At 46.0% G+C, this 13,669-nt stretch overlaps 1 protein-coding gene across 1 annotated transcript in view; it reads right to left on the bottom strand.

Annotated features, from left to right (window-relative positions):
* Window positions 1-13,669, bottom strand: part of chrna8 (cholinergic receptor, nicotinic, alpha 8) — a gene marked incomplete at both ends in the record, with an annotated part of 78,144 nt that overhangs the window by 61,033 nt on the left and 3,442 nt on the right. The window lies entirely within an intron of this gene.

The following is a 13,669-nucleotide window of genomic DNA, read 5'->3' as shown; positions in this document are numbered from 1 at the left end:
TCTAACTATAAATCCTATATAACTATAATAAGTTTTAATTTCCTCTCTTGCCCTCTTTTCACCACACTGTGTGACTGTGTGCACTGTAAAAAACAACACAGGTGGTGTTATGTTGTTTTGTTGAAATGTTAATAAATGGGAGCTTCCTCAAACAGCCATCTCTTTCCCGACAATCCCCTCTGTGCATGAACCCTTACATATGGTAATTAAACATTAAAACACAATAAAAAAAAAAAAAAAAAAAACCCATTAAAACACCCGCGGCTTATAGTCCGGTGCGGCTTATATAAGAAAAAAATAGTCAACTTTGCAGGTGCGGCTTATACACCGGTGCGGCTTATAGTCCGGAATTTACGGTAACTTGAACTGTAATATTGAATGCCTAACACTCCTCCTATTCATCTAAATATTGTATTGGACTTCACTTGCAATGTTGTGATCTTATCTTTTAGATATTTTCCTTTTATCTCTGAATATTGATATGACCGCTACGCTGCATAGTAACATTAAGACAAATTCCTCGTATGTCTTGCATATTGTGACAATAAAAGTGATTGATTCTGATATTTTCTCAGGCATCTCCCAAATGTATACTCTGTACTTTCCTGTATTCAGCAATAAACCCAATGCTCAGTGATAGCTACATGTATATGACCCATACCCTCAGTGAATACATTTTTATGAACATACCAATGCAGTCAGAGCTCTATAGCCAAAGGCCACGAATCAAGTTACAGCAAATGGCTCACATAGATCTCTCTCATTGCATTAGTGGCTCCTTGTATTTCCAATTCAGAAGCCACTAGAGGCCTATCCACCGAACGTCTTCAATAAATAGAGCTCAGTTGTACCATACTGAAATAAAAACAGGGATTGCTTTATGGGGAAATCCATTGCTGAAATGCTGCAGTAGTATACTTCGGGCAATACAGTTGATGCATGGTGCACTTTTGAGCACACTACTGCCTTCAAATTCAATGTGATGATGAATAATGATCTGGTAAACTTGGCTTCCACGGTGTTCCTATTGTCACAGAGTCTCCAGGGCGTGACAAATGATTTAGCATGCACTAGTTTCACATTAACCTGAACATTTCCCTGGATAGTGTGAAGTGAGTTCAGGTGAATACGAGGGATCAGCCGAGCAGCATTTTGGTAAACAAACCGCGTTCCCGGGTGCAAACTGCAATGGGACCCTATGGAGCTAGCTGGGAGTGCTCACTCTAGCCCCAGCTGTGCAGTGTACATTTTAAAAACTGCGACAGTTCACACAACTTTAACACGACGCGGATATATTAGTACACATCAAACTCTTGAGCTACTTCTGCTCTCACTCAGAATGTCAAAATATAAGCGATGCCATGTATCGTTTTTGAGATATTAACGTTTGTTTGGCACAACTCATAGTTAACTGCCGCGGTTCTGGGTGTTTTGCGGTGATTTGTTGTCATATGGGACTTCTTTGTGAATATTGATGTTGACGTCTTACCGGGGCTTTGCAGTTGACACACCTGGAAACAATTACAGCTAACGTTACATTTGCTAACCAGCATTAGCTTGGACATGCTGCTAACTCACCAGCCCGGGATTCGTCTGAGATGTTTCTTGAGAAGAGAGCAATAGGCTACATGCACAACTTTTTTACTTCCTGAAATTAGTACAGCTTCTTTATTTCCTGTCCAACACTATTGGATGAACTGATGAATCAGGTGTGCCTGATCATTGTTGTGGCTGCAGCACACCTGACATTAATCAGTTCATCCAATAGTGATGACAGGAAATAAAAAAGCTGTACTAATTTCAGGAAGTAGTGGAGTTGTGCATGTAGCCCATAGGCCTACGTTTTTAGATGCCTTGTACCTTGCCATTTTAACTGACTGTTGCTAGCTAACTCTTTTTGTCAGGGTGTCACAAATGAGCCGACATTAAATTGACTTTTTTCTGCTGATTGATATGACTGGATGTTGTCCTCCGTGCATAGCAACGTCTGCTTGGCAGTGGTCTCTTATACAGAAATAACAAACCGCAGAATGCGATTGAGCAATCAGAATCGGGTATTCAACAAAGCCGCCTAATATTATATATTGCCTTTGACTTATGGTTTGTTGACTGAAAGAGTGTTGTAAATAATCATACTAATTTTTCCCCAAGCACTCATCCAAATGTCAGAAGATATATCTTCATGTGTGTCCTAATTAAATTGATTCAGTCAGACTTGTCCCTGCGCACTGAGCACTTGAACTTTAACTTGGGAGTCATACACATCTTTTCACATTTCAGGTGAGAAGGTTGCTAGTCAAGTGATAAATGAAGATGGGATGAGCAGTGGAAATATTAATATAAGTATTAATATTAATATAATATAAGTATTGTTCAGGTGTTATTCGATCAGTTTTGGAAATCTGTTTTGTTGTGTGCTGCCACACATGATTCTAAGGAAGGAGGGGAAATCAGTAGTTTTAGTAGTTTAGGCTACACTTTATTTTGTAAGTTTGCTGGTTCCTGCTTTGCTGCAAATTTTTTGATAATTCTGAAACACAAATCAAAAACAAATGAAATGACCAACCCCTACAAATTAAGAGGCACCATTTCTAACTACTAAACAATTTTTTTTTATAAATGTAATTTGATAAATGTAAATATGTGTTGAACTCGGACTAATCACTCGAACTCAGGCCTGTTGATTTGACTCTTGTGCGGTCAGCTAAGCTGGAAGACGCCGATTGCCTTACATCATGTAACCTGACATGTAACATGTTTGTTTACCTGGCCACAGCGCTAGTGTCTGATATTCTTACTACACAGCGGCATCGCCATTATAGCTGGCCGAGAACGCGCAACGTTATTACCAGACCAGAGTAAAAAAAAAAGAAGAAAAAAAGATATTATTATTATTATTATTATTATGCTATCGATCATCGATAATTGATCGTTAATTAATTTTTTAAATCGGAAATTGTTCAAAATGAACATCCCTAATAGGAAGTACTGGGAATTTCCGGAAATAAGACAGCATCACAACATTCATAACAGCTGACCCATCAGAGAAACAGATTCGATATTGATTAGCCTCTGGCACTCTGAACATCTAGGAGACATTGCCATGTTTAAAATCAAATCACATTAAAGCAGCCGGGTCACAAATATCAGTAGAAGATCTATACATATCCAGAATCCGAGAGGCAAAGAGGGACAGTGGAACGGAATCTGGTCAGGTCAACTTCTGGTCTCCAAAATATCAAGTGAGACAGCTTGATGGAAATACAGTTGAGGGATAATAAAATACATAATAGATATGCTGTGACATCCAGCATAAATGTTTTGATGCTTTCTTAAATGTTCTGTTGTATTTTTAAAAAATCTAATGAAAAATGCACTTTTAAATTCCTCCACCAGTTTTGACCTTGATGAAAAACAGGCATCACTCTGGAACCTTGTTACTGAGTCCGAGCCCCCACAGGGAATTTTGCTGTCCTCCAAGACTGACTGTGCGAGCTTGATGAGGGTGATTTAAAAGGCCAAACTCAGACAGAGCATAATAAAGGGAATCTTCCAGATAGACATAAATAATATGGACATAGCTATCCAATTTAATTTCTTCTACCTGGCAGAGTTCAAACGTTGGCCGTCACCATCTTGATTTTTCGTCAGCAGTGTGGGAGGCAATGGGTTAAGTCCTTCCGCACCTCACGTGAGATGGGAGTTTCCCAGAGCGCAGCTCCACCTGCTATTAGTCCGTGATCAGCAACCTGCGTGATCACTGGACAGGCGATCTGTCAATCACCCCCTTTTCTATCATCTATTTTACTCCAAACGGGCGAGTTATATAAAAATCAGTGGCGAACCGTGCCTATCAGAACCGGGCGTTCAATGCCGTAACCCCCCCCCCCCCCCCCACGGTGGTGAACGGAGACAGACGTTACTTTTTCGATCCCGTTTGAATTGTGCCACACGGGGTACACATGTCAAATTGTGTCATTTTAAAAGATAACTATGCATGTCAAGAAAGTCTCAGTTTGCCCTGAAACTGAAACGTAAGGTTTAGTTTTGTGAATCAACTACATCTCGTGTCGCACATTATACGTCACACCATCAACAACAACATGGACTGGCGGGAGAGACGTCACTTACGCGACTGGTTGTGCGTAGTCTTTCTGATTTATAACTTATAGTGCCACAGTTTTACCACAAACTGTGACTTTCTCGACTTGCAAAGTTATCTTTTACATTGACAAACATGACGTGTGTACTCCCGTGGCATAATTCAAACAGGATCAAAAAGGTATCTCTCCGTTCACCACCATTCATATTTGTCACCCGCTGGTACAGGGAGAAAAGCAGGAAGTGACGTTCACTTTTGCTCTCTATTGTGCACCCTCTCTCTCCTCTCTCTTTCATGTCTGGTTATAGGGATTGCAAACTAGTGAGGCAAACGTATCACAGCACTTTAACCTCTTGTGAACGCCCTCTCAAATATCCCAGACCCAGTTCCACACTCACGCATTTTTCAATCTCTTAGCTCCAGATTAGCGAGAAGAGATGAGCAGATATTGGTATGGGCCCGGGCCAGACCCAATGGGCTGCGTCCCTACCAGATGTGTGTGGTCTCCTCCAGTCCTTAGTTACTGTATACTGGGCCAGGTGTGTGTGGTCTCCTCCAGTCCTTAGTTACTGTATACTGGGCCAGATGTGTGTGGTCTCCTCCAGTCCTTAGTTACTGTATACTGGGCCAGGTGTGTGTGGTCTCCTCCAGTCCTTAGTTACTGTATACTGGGCCAGGTGTGTGTGGTCTCCTCCAGTCTTTAGTTACTGTATACTGGGCCAGGTGTGTGTGGTCTCCTCCAATCCTTAGTTACTGTATACTGGGCCAGGTGTGTGTGGTCTCCTCCAGTCCTTAGTTACTGTATACTGGGCCAGATGTGTGTGGTCTCCTCCAGTCCTTAGTTACTGTATACTGGGCCAGGTGTGTGTGGTCTCCTCCAGTCCTTAGTTACTGTATACTGGGCCAGGTGTGTGTGGTCTCCTCCAGTCCTTAGTTACTGTATACTGGGCCAGGTGTGTGTGGTCTCCTCCAATCCTTAGTTACTGTATACTGGGCCAGGTGTGTGTGGTCTCCTCCAGTCCTTAGTTACTGTATACTGGGCCAGGTGTGTGTGGTCTCCTCCAATCCTTAGTTACTGTATACTGGGCCAGGTGTGTGTGGTCTCCTCCAATCCTTAGTTACTGTATACTGGGCCAGATGTGTGTGGTCTCCTCCAGTCCTTAGTTACTGTATACTGGGCCAGGTGTGTTTGGTCTCCTCCAGTCCTTAGTTACTGTATACTGGGCCAGGTGTGTGTGGTCTCCTCCAGTACTGTATACTGGGCCAGGTGTGTGTGGTCTCCTCCAGTCCTTAGTTACTGTATACTGGGCCAGATGTGTGTGGTCTCCTCCAATCCTTAGTTACTGTATACTGGGCCAGGTGTGTGTGGTCTCCTCCAGTCCTTAGTTACTGTATACTGGGCCAGGTGTGTGTGGTCTCCTCCAATCCTTAGTTACTGTATACTGGGCCAGATGTGTGTGGTCTCCTCCAGTCCTTAGTTACTGTATACTGGGCCAGGTGTGTGTGGTCTCCTCCAGTCCTTAGTTACTGTATACTGGGCCAGGTGTGTGTGGTCTCCTCCAGTCCTTAGTTACTGTATACTGGGCCAGGTGTGTGTGGTCTCCTCCAATCCTTAGTTACTGTATACTGGGCCAGATGTGTGTGGTCTCCTCCAGTCCTTAGTTACTGTATACTGGGCCAGGTGTGTGTGGTCTCCTCCAGTCCTTAGTTACTGTATACTGGGCCAGGTGTGTGTGGTCTCCTGCAGTCCTTAGTTACTGTATACTGGGCCAGGTGTGTGTGGTCTCCTCCAATCCTTAGTTACTGTATACTGGGCCAGATGTGTGTGGTCTCCTCCAGTCCTTAGTTACTGTATACTGGGCCAGGTGTGTGTGGTCTCCTCCAGTCCTTAGTTACTGTATACTGGGCCAGGTGTGTGTGGTCTCCTCCAATCCTTAGTTACTGTATACTGGGCCAGGTGTGTGTGGTCTCCTCCAGTCCTTAGTTACTGTATACTGGGCCAGGTGTGTGTGGTCTCCTCCAGTCCTTAGTTACTGTATACTGGGCCAGGTGTGTGTGGTCTCCTCCAGTCCTTAGTTACTGTATACTGGGCCAGATGTGTGTGGTCTCCTCCAGTCCTTAGTTACTGTATACTGGGCCAGGTGTGTGTGGTCTCCTCCAGTCCTTAGTTACTGTATACTGGGCCAGATGTGTGTGGTCTCCTCCAGTCCTTAGTTACTGTATACTGGGCCAGGTGTGTGTGGTCTCCTCCAGTCCTTAGTTACTGTATACTGGGCCAGATGTGTGTGGTCTCCTCCAGTCCTTAGTTACTGTATACTGGGCCAGGTGTGTGTGGTCTCCTCCAGTCCTTAGTTACTGTATACTGGGCCAGGTGTGTGTGGTCTCCTCCAGTCTTTAGTTACTGTATACTGGGCCAGGTGTGTGTGGTCTCCTCCAATCCTTAGTTACTGTATACTGGGCCAGGTGTGTGTGGTCTCCTCCAGTCCTTAGTTACTGTATACTGGGCCAGATGTGTGTGGTCTCCTCCAGTCCTTAGTTACTGTATACTGGGCCAGGTGTGTGTGGTCTCCTCCAGTCCTTAGTTACTGTATACTGGGCCAGGTGTGTGTGGTCTCCTCCAGTCCTTAGTTACTGTATACTGGGCCAGGTGTGTGTGGTCTCCTCCAATCCTTAGTTACTGTATACTGGGCCAGATGTGTGTGGTCTCCTCCAATCCTTAGTTACTGTATACTGGGCCAGGTGTGTGTGGTCTCCTCCAATCCTTAGTTACTGTATACTGGGCCAGATGTGTGTGGTCTCCTCCAGTCCTTAGTTACTGTATACTGGGCCAGGTGTGTTTGGTCTCCTCCAGTCCTTAGTTACTGTATACTGGGCCAGGTGTGTGTGGTCTCCTCCAGTACTGTATACTGGGCCAGGTGTGTGTGGTCTCCTCCAGTCCTTAGTTACTGTATACTGGGCCAGATGTGTGTGGTCTCCTCCAATCCTTAGTTACTGTATACTGGGCCAGGTGTGTGTGGTCTCCTCCAGTCCTTAGTTACTGTATACTGGGCCAGGTGTGTGTGGTCTCCTCCAGTCCTTAGTTACTGTATACTGGGCCAGGTGTGTGTGGTCTCCTCCAATCCTTAGTTACTGTATACTGGGCCAGATGTGTGTGGTCTCCTCCAGTCCTTAGTTACTGTATACTGGGCCAGGTGTGTGTGGTCTCCTCCAGTCCTTAGTTACTGTATACTGGGCCAGGTGTGTGTGGTCTCCTCCAGTCCTTAGTTACTGTATACTGGGCCAGGTGTGTGTGGTCTCCTCCAATCCTTAGTTACTGTATACTGGGCCAGATGTGTGTGGTCTCCTCCAGTCCTTAGTTACTGTATACTGGGCCAGGTGTGTGTGGTCTCCTCCAGTCCTTAGTTACTGTATACTGGGCCAGGTGTGTGTGGTCTCCTGCAGTCCTTAGTTACTGTATACTGGGCCAGGTGTGTGTGGTCTCCTCCAATCCTTAGTTACTGTATACTGGGCCAGATGTGTGTGGTCTCCTCCAGTCCTTAGTTACTGTATACTGGGCCAGGTGTGTGTGGTCTCCTCCAGTCCTTAGTTACTGTATACTGGGCCAGGTGTGTGTGGTCTCCTCCAATCCTTAGTTACTGTATACTGGGCCAGGTGTGTGTGGTCTCCTCCAGTCCTTAGTTACTGTATACTGGGCCAGGTGTGTGTGGTCTCCTCCAGTCCTTAGTTACTGTATACTGGGCCAGGTGTGTGTGGTCTCCTCCAATCCTTAGTTACTGTATACTGGGCCAGATGTGTGTGGTCTCCTCCAGTCCTTAGTTACTGTATACTGGGCCAGGTGTGTGTGGTCTCCTCCAATCCTTAGTTACTGTATACTGGGCCAGGTGTGTGTGGTCTCCTCCAGTCCTTAGTTACTGTATACTGGGCCAGGTGTGTGTGGTCTCCTCCAGTCCTTAGTTACTGTATACTGGGCCAGGTGTGTGTGGTCTCCTCCAGTCCTTAGTTACTGTATACTGGGCCAGATGTGTGTGGTCTCCTCCAGTCCTTAGTTACTGTATACTGGGCCAGATGTGTGTGGTCTCCTCCAGTCCTTAGTTACTGTATACTGGGCCAGATGTGTGTGGTCTCCTCCAGTCCGTAGTTACTGTATACTGGGCCAGATGTGTGTGGTCTCCTCCAGTCCTTAGTTACTGTATACTGGGCCAGATGTGTGTGGTCTCCTCCAGTCCTTAGTTACTGTATACTGGGCCAGGTGTGTGTGGTCTCCTCCAGTCCTTAGTTACTGTATACTGGGCCAGGTGTGTGTGGTCTCCTCCAGTCCTTAGTTACTGTATACTGGGCCAGGTGTGTGTGGTCTCCTCCAGTCCTTAGTTACTGTATACTGGGCCAGATGTGTGTGGTCTCCTCCAGTCCTTAGTTACTGTATACTGGGCCAGATGTGTGTGGTCTCCTCCAGTCCTTAGTTACTGTATACTGGGCCAGGTGTGTGTGGTCTCCTCCAGTCCTTAGTTACTGTATACTGGGCCAGGTGTGTGTGGTCTCCTCCAGTCCTTAGTTACTGTATACTGGGCCAGATGTGTGTGGTCTCCTCCAGTCCTTAGTTACTGTATACTGGGCCAGGTGTGTGTGGTCTCCTCCAGTCCTTAGTTACTGTATACTGGGCCAGGTGTGTGTGGTCTTTTAAAGAGGTCAGGGAGCTGGGGCATCCTGGCATGCATGTACACACACACACACACCATCACGCGCGAAAAAGAACGAAAGCAGGCTAATGTGATTTTAAAAAGGATATAGCCAGTAGCCTGGTCCTATTAAATATTACACAACTGTAAACTGCAGTCTCTAAACGCATGGCCTTCTTATGTTGTAGGCTACACATTGAGTCACCTGAACTCTGCTGATCTGACTCGTCTAATGACTGCTGCCTCCATCTGAGTCTGTTAAACAGATCAGTGCATGTATTCAGAAGTCACAAGACTGATGGCTGTCTATAGGAGATTTTTTAATTACTATATTTAACCCAAAGATAATATAGGCTATAGGCTAGACCACTGCAAATTATTTAGCTAAAGCTATAGTTAATCAAACGACAATACCGGTATATAGCTCACTCTCCTTGCCCTGCTAGGCAATAGTTACACTATGGCGATAAGGGGATTTAGAAGTGGGTATACTCAATGCTGACTCAGAAATAAGGGTATACTCCGAATACCCTGCACTACACCAGTAACCTAATAACAAACCTAACTACACCAGTAACCTAATAACAAACCTAACTACAGGGGGGCACGGTGGCTCAGTGGTAGAGCTGTTGCCTCACAGTCAGAAGGTCCTGAGTTCGATTCTCGCCTGGGACACTGTGGGCGCTGTGTTTGTGTTCCCCCCCATATCCTCAGTGCCCACTGCCCAGGTGGGGTATCTCGTCGTAAGGGCCTTTCTGTCTGTGTGGAGTTTGCATGTTCTCCCCGTGCTCCCCCAGGGGGCTCCTCCGTATATAACCCCCCCACTAAAAACATGCAGAAGATCAGATCGTCACCGTCATCCGACCAGTGACGACAACATCCGAAGTTGGTCCCCGGGCGCTGTACGAGAAAGCGACCACTGCTCCTGGCCTGCCCCCTGGAGGAAAGGACAAGCCTGGATGGGTCAAATGCAGAGGACATATTTCACCGGCCACCATCAGCATGAGTGTGTGTAGTGGCCGCATGCATGTGTTGTAGTGTGTTGTGTGACAATAAAGACGGGCTGCCGTCTGAAATAGTTTTAATCGGGTTTTTTTTTTTATCGTTTTTTAATCGTTTTTTACACCAGTAACCTAATAACAAACCGGCTATATACTGTAGAGAGGCAAAGTGACCGCCTACTTCCTGCTTCAGCACTGTACCAGAGATTTTCATCCGCCATTTAAATTGTTTTACTTGTTCAAACCAAACGGTTCAGCTATATTTAGAAACAGACCACATAACATTTCAACCAAAACGTAAAAGAATTGCCCATTTAAAGAAAATGTTCTTTCGATGTAGTTTTTTTAAGTTTTGGTCCGAGTGAAATGTTCTATGGTTTCTCCCGATTCTAAAAATAGCTGAACAGTTTGGCTTACGAAGTAAAACTCTTTTTTATAAGCATTTTACTAAATGTCTATGGGGAAATCTCTGGTACAGTGCTGAAGCAGGAAGTAGTCACTTTGTTTCTCTATTGGCCTTACAAATATATATAACAACTAGGCATCTCGCGCACTACGTACGTTCGATTCCTAGGCTCGTCTGTTGCGTGGGCTCGCATATGCAGCTCGGCTGTTGCGTGGCCTCGCCTGCCCTATTGGCGCACGCGCAATGTCTCCCTCTCTCTCCCTCAGTCTCCCTCTCTCCCTCAGTCTCTCTGCCCCTCTCTCTCTCCGTCAGTCTCTGCCTCCTCTCTCTCCCTCGCCTCTCTCTCTTCCTCGCCTCTCCCTCTCCTTCAGTCTCTCTCCCTCTCCCTCAGTCTCTCTTCCCTCAGTCTCCCTCTCTCCCTCAGTCTCTCTGCCCCTCTCTCTCTCCGTCAGTCTCTGCCTCCTCTCTCTCCCTCGCCTCTCTCTCTTCCTCGCCTGTCTCCCTCTCCTTCAGTCTCTCTCCCTCTCCCTCAGTCTCTCTTCCCTCTCTCTCTCTCTCCCTCAGTCGCTCTTGTCTCCCTCTTTCTCTCCCTCAGTCTCTCTCCCCCTCTCTCTCCCTCAGTCTCTCTCCCCCTCTCTCTCCTCTCTCTCCCTCTCCCTCAGTCTGACATCAGGGCGGCTTTAGCTCAGGAGGTAGAGCGGGTCAGCCAATGACGCAAGGGTTGGCGGTTCGATCCCCGCTCCCTCCCAGCTGTTAATCGTTGTGTCCCTGGGCAAGACACTTAACCCTCCTTGCCTGGTATGATTGGTATGATTGGTATGAATGTAAGACATGAATGGTATGATTGGTATGATTGGTATGAATGTAGACATGAATGATGATGGTGGTTCGGAGGGACCGTTGAGCGCCAATGTGTGGCTGCCACGCTTCTGAACCACCGGTACGAATGGTGTGAACGAATAATGATTCTGTGTAAGCGCTTTGAGCCTTGGAAAGGCGCTATATAAATCCAATCATTATTATTATTATTATTATCATCAGTGATGTCACAACATCATCACTGAAATATAGCCTTGTGTGTGTGTGTGTGTGTGTGTGTGTGTGTGTGTGTGTATGTGTTTGTGTGTGTGTGTGAGTGAGTGAATTTATGACATCACTAATGTGATAGCCCAATAGCCCTCACGCCCATAGCCAGCAAGTGCTTCGAAAAGCTGGTCATATCACAGATCCGCCCCACACTCCCCCCGGACCACGACCCGCTACAATTTGCATACCGCCCCAACATCATTCTAGACTACAGGAAAGGGGGGGGGACACCCCCCAATCACCATCAACGGCACAGTGGTGGAAAGGGTGGACAGCTTCAAGTACCTGGGAGTCAACATCCACCAGGACCTGACATGGGCCAGCCACACCGCCACTGTTGTCAAAAAGGCCCACGGACTCAGGCACCTGAAGAAATTTGGGCTAAGGCCAAAAATCCTCAGGGACTTCTACAGAGGCACCATTGAAAGCCTGCTGACTGGCTGCTTCACTACCTGGTACGGGAACTGTACCACCATGGACCGCAGGGCGCTAAGAAGAGTGAGGCGCCCAGCACGTAACAGGAAGTGAGCTGCCAAAACGAGGTCCCTGAAGATCATCAAGGACACAAACCACCCCCACAACAGCCTGTTCTCCCTGTTACCCTCAGGGAGGAGATACAGGGTCCCAAAAGCACGCACATATCGCTTGAGGGACAGTTTCTTGCCACAGGCCACGAGACTCCTTAAAGGAGAATTTCGTTTTTTTTTTAACCTCGACCCATCTCCTGGCAATAATTATGATTTGACCACTCACCCAGCGATGTCCGCGGCGTTTCTGGCTGTCCTAGCGTTGTTTTTTTAGATCAATAGCGTCCAAGTCAGTTGTAAAATGGAGCTGATTTGGGGCCAAGTGTGAGCCTGTCTTTCCTGCATCTAAATAGCTATTTTTATTCCCGTTTTCGTCACATATCGTAATAATGTGATCCCTCAACATCCACCAGAGTGATATTTCGCCCCAGGCCATTTCCTGGACTCTCACAGGGATCAAATTACCTCAAACGTGATCTCGGTCACCAAGTCTCGTGAAGTCCCGCGATACTTTCCTGCCGACTGGCCAACTACAGGTAGGACGCTTTGCGGTGGTGGTTTTAGCGTAACCTATGTGGGGTTTGGCATAACCTTCGTTATTTCGAATCCCACATAGGTTACGCCAAACCCCACATAGGTTACGCTAAAACCACCACCGCAAAGCGTGTACCTGTAGTTGGCCAGCCGGCAGGAAAGTATCGCGGGACTTCACGAGACTTGGTGACCGAGATCACGTTTGAGGTAATTTGATCCCTGTGAGAGTCCAGGAAATGGCCTGCGGCGAAATATCACTCTGGTGGATGTTGAGGGATCACATTATTACGATATGTGGCGAAAACAGGAATAAAAATAGCTATTTAGATGCAGGAAAGACAGGCTCACACTTGGCCCCAAATCAGCTCCATTTTACAACTGACTTGGACGCTATTGATCTCAAAACAACGCTAGGACGGCCAGAAACGCCACGGACATCGCTGGGTGAGTGGCCAAATCATAATTATTGCCAGGAGATGGGTCCAGGTTAAAAAAAAACCAAATTCTCCTTTAACAAACACAAATAAACTCCCAACAATCCAGGCCAATAATGTAGTAGCTGTACTGTAGCTGCTACCAGTTTGTATGTTTAATTATGTCTATGCTATTTGCACCTACTGCAAACAGCATGTTTAATTATGTCTATGCTATTTGCACCTACGTGCAGTGACTATGTCACTGTTTTTGACTTGTTTTTATTGCTTTACTGCCTTATTGCTTGTTGCTTCTCTTGTTTTCCTGCACCTACAGTATATGCCCTGTTATTTTGCACTATGTTGAGTCTACAGCACAAGAATTTCACACGTGATACTTGTACTACGGAGCGACAATAAAGATCTTGAATCTTGATATCATCAGTGGGACAGACAGAGAAACAGAGAAACAGACACAGACCCATTTATATACTGATGAGGTTTTCGTTAGGGATTCCTCTTCCAGCTTGACAGGATTTAGATCTAGACGGCTCCTGTGTCTTTTCCATATGGACAGACACAGATGCTCTTCTCACTTCCAGTGTGGTCTATAAAACTGGACCAAGTATGGATTAAATGCAACTCTGAGGTAAGGATTTGCCTCATCTTTTTTTAACCAAAAAAAATGTTTACACACACTCACGCGCGCGCGTGCACACACAGACAGACACACACACACACACACACACACACACACACACACACACACACACACACAAACAAACACACGGATAAATGTATTATTATTATTATTATTATTATTATTATTGTTGTTGTTTTTAAATCATACTAAACCGCAACTTTTTACAGTAGCCTATACTAGTTTGTCATCTGACAGAGGTTCCATGTGATTCAATGCAGCAA

This window comes from Poromitra crassiceps (assembly GCF_964638095.1).
Source record: "Poromitra crassiceps genome assembly, chromosome: 19".
Classification (NCBI taxonomy): domain Eukaryota; kingdom Metazoa; phylum Chordata; class Actinopteri; order Beryciformes; family Melamphaidae; genus Poromitra; species Poromitra crassiceps.
The sequence above is the reverse complement of the archived record's forward strand: the minus strand, read 5'-3'. Positions and strand labels throughout refer to the sequence as shown.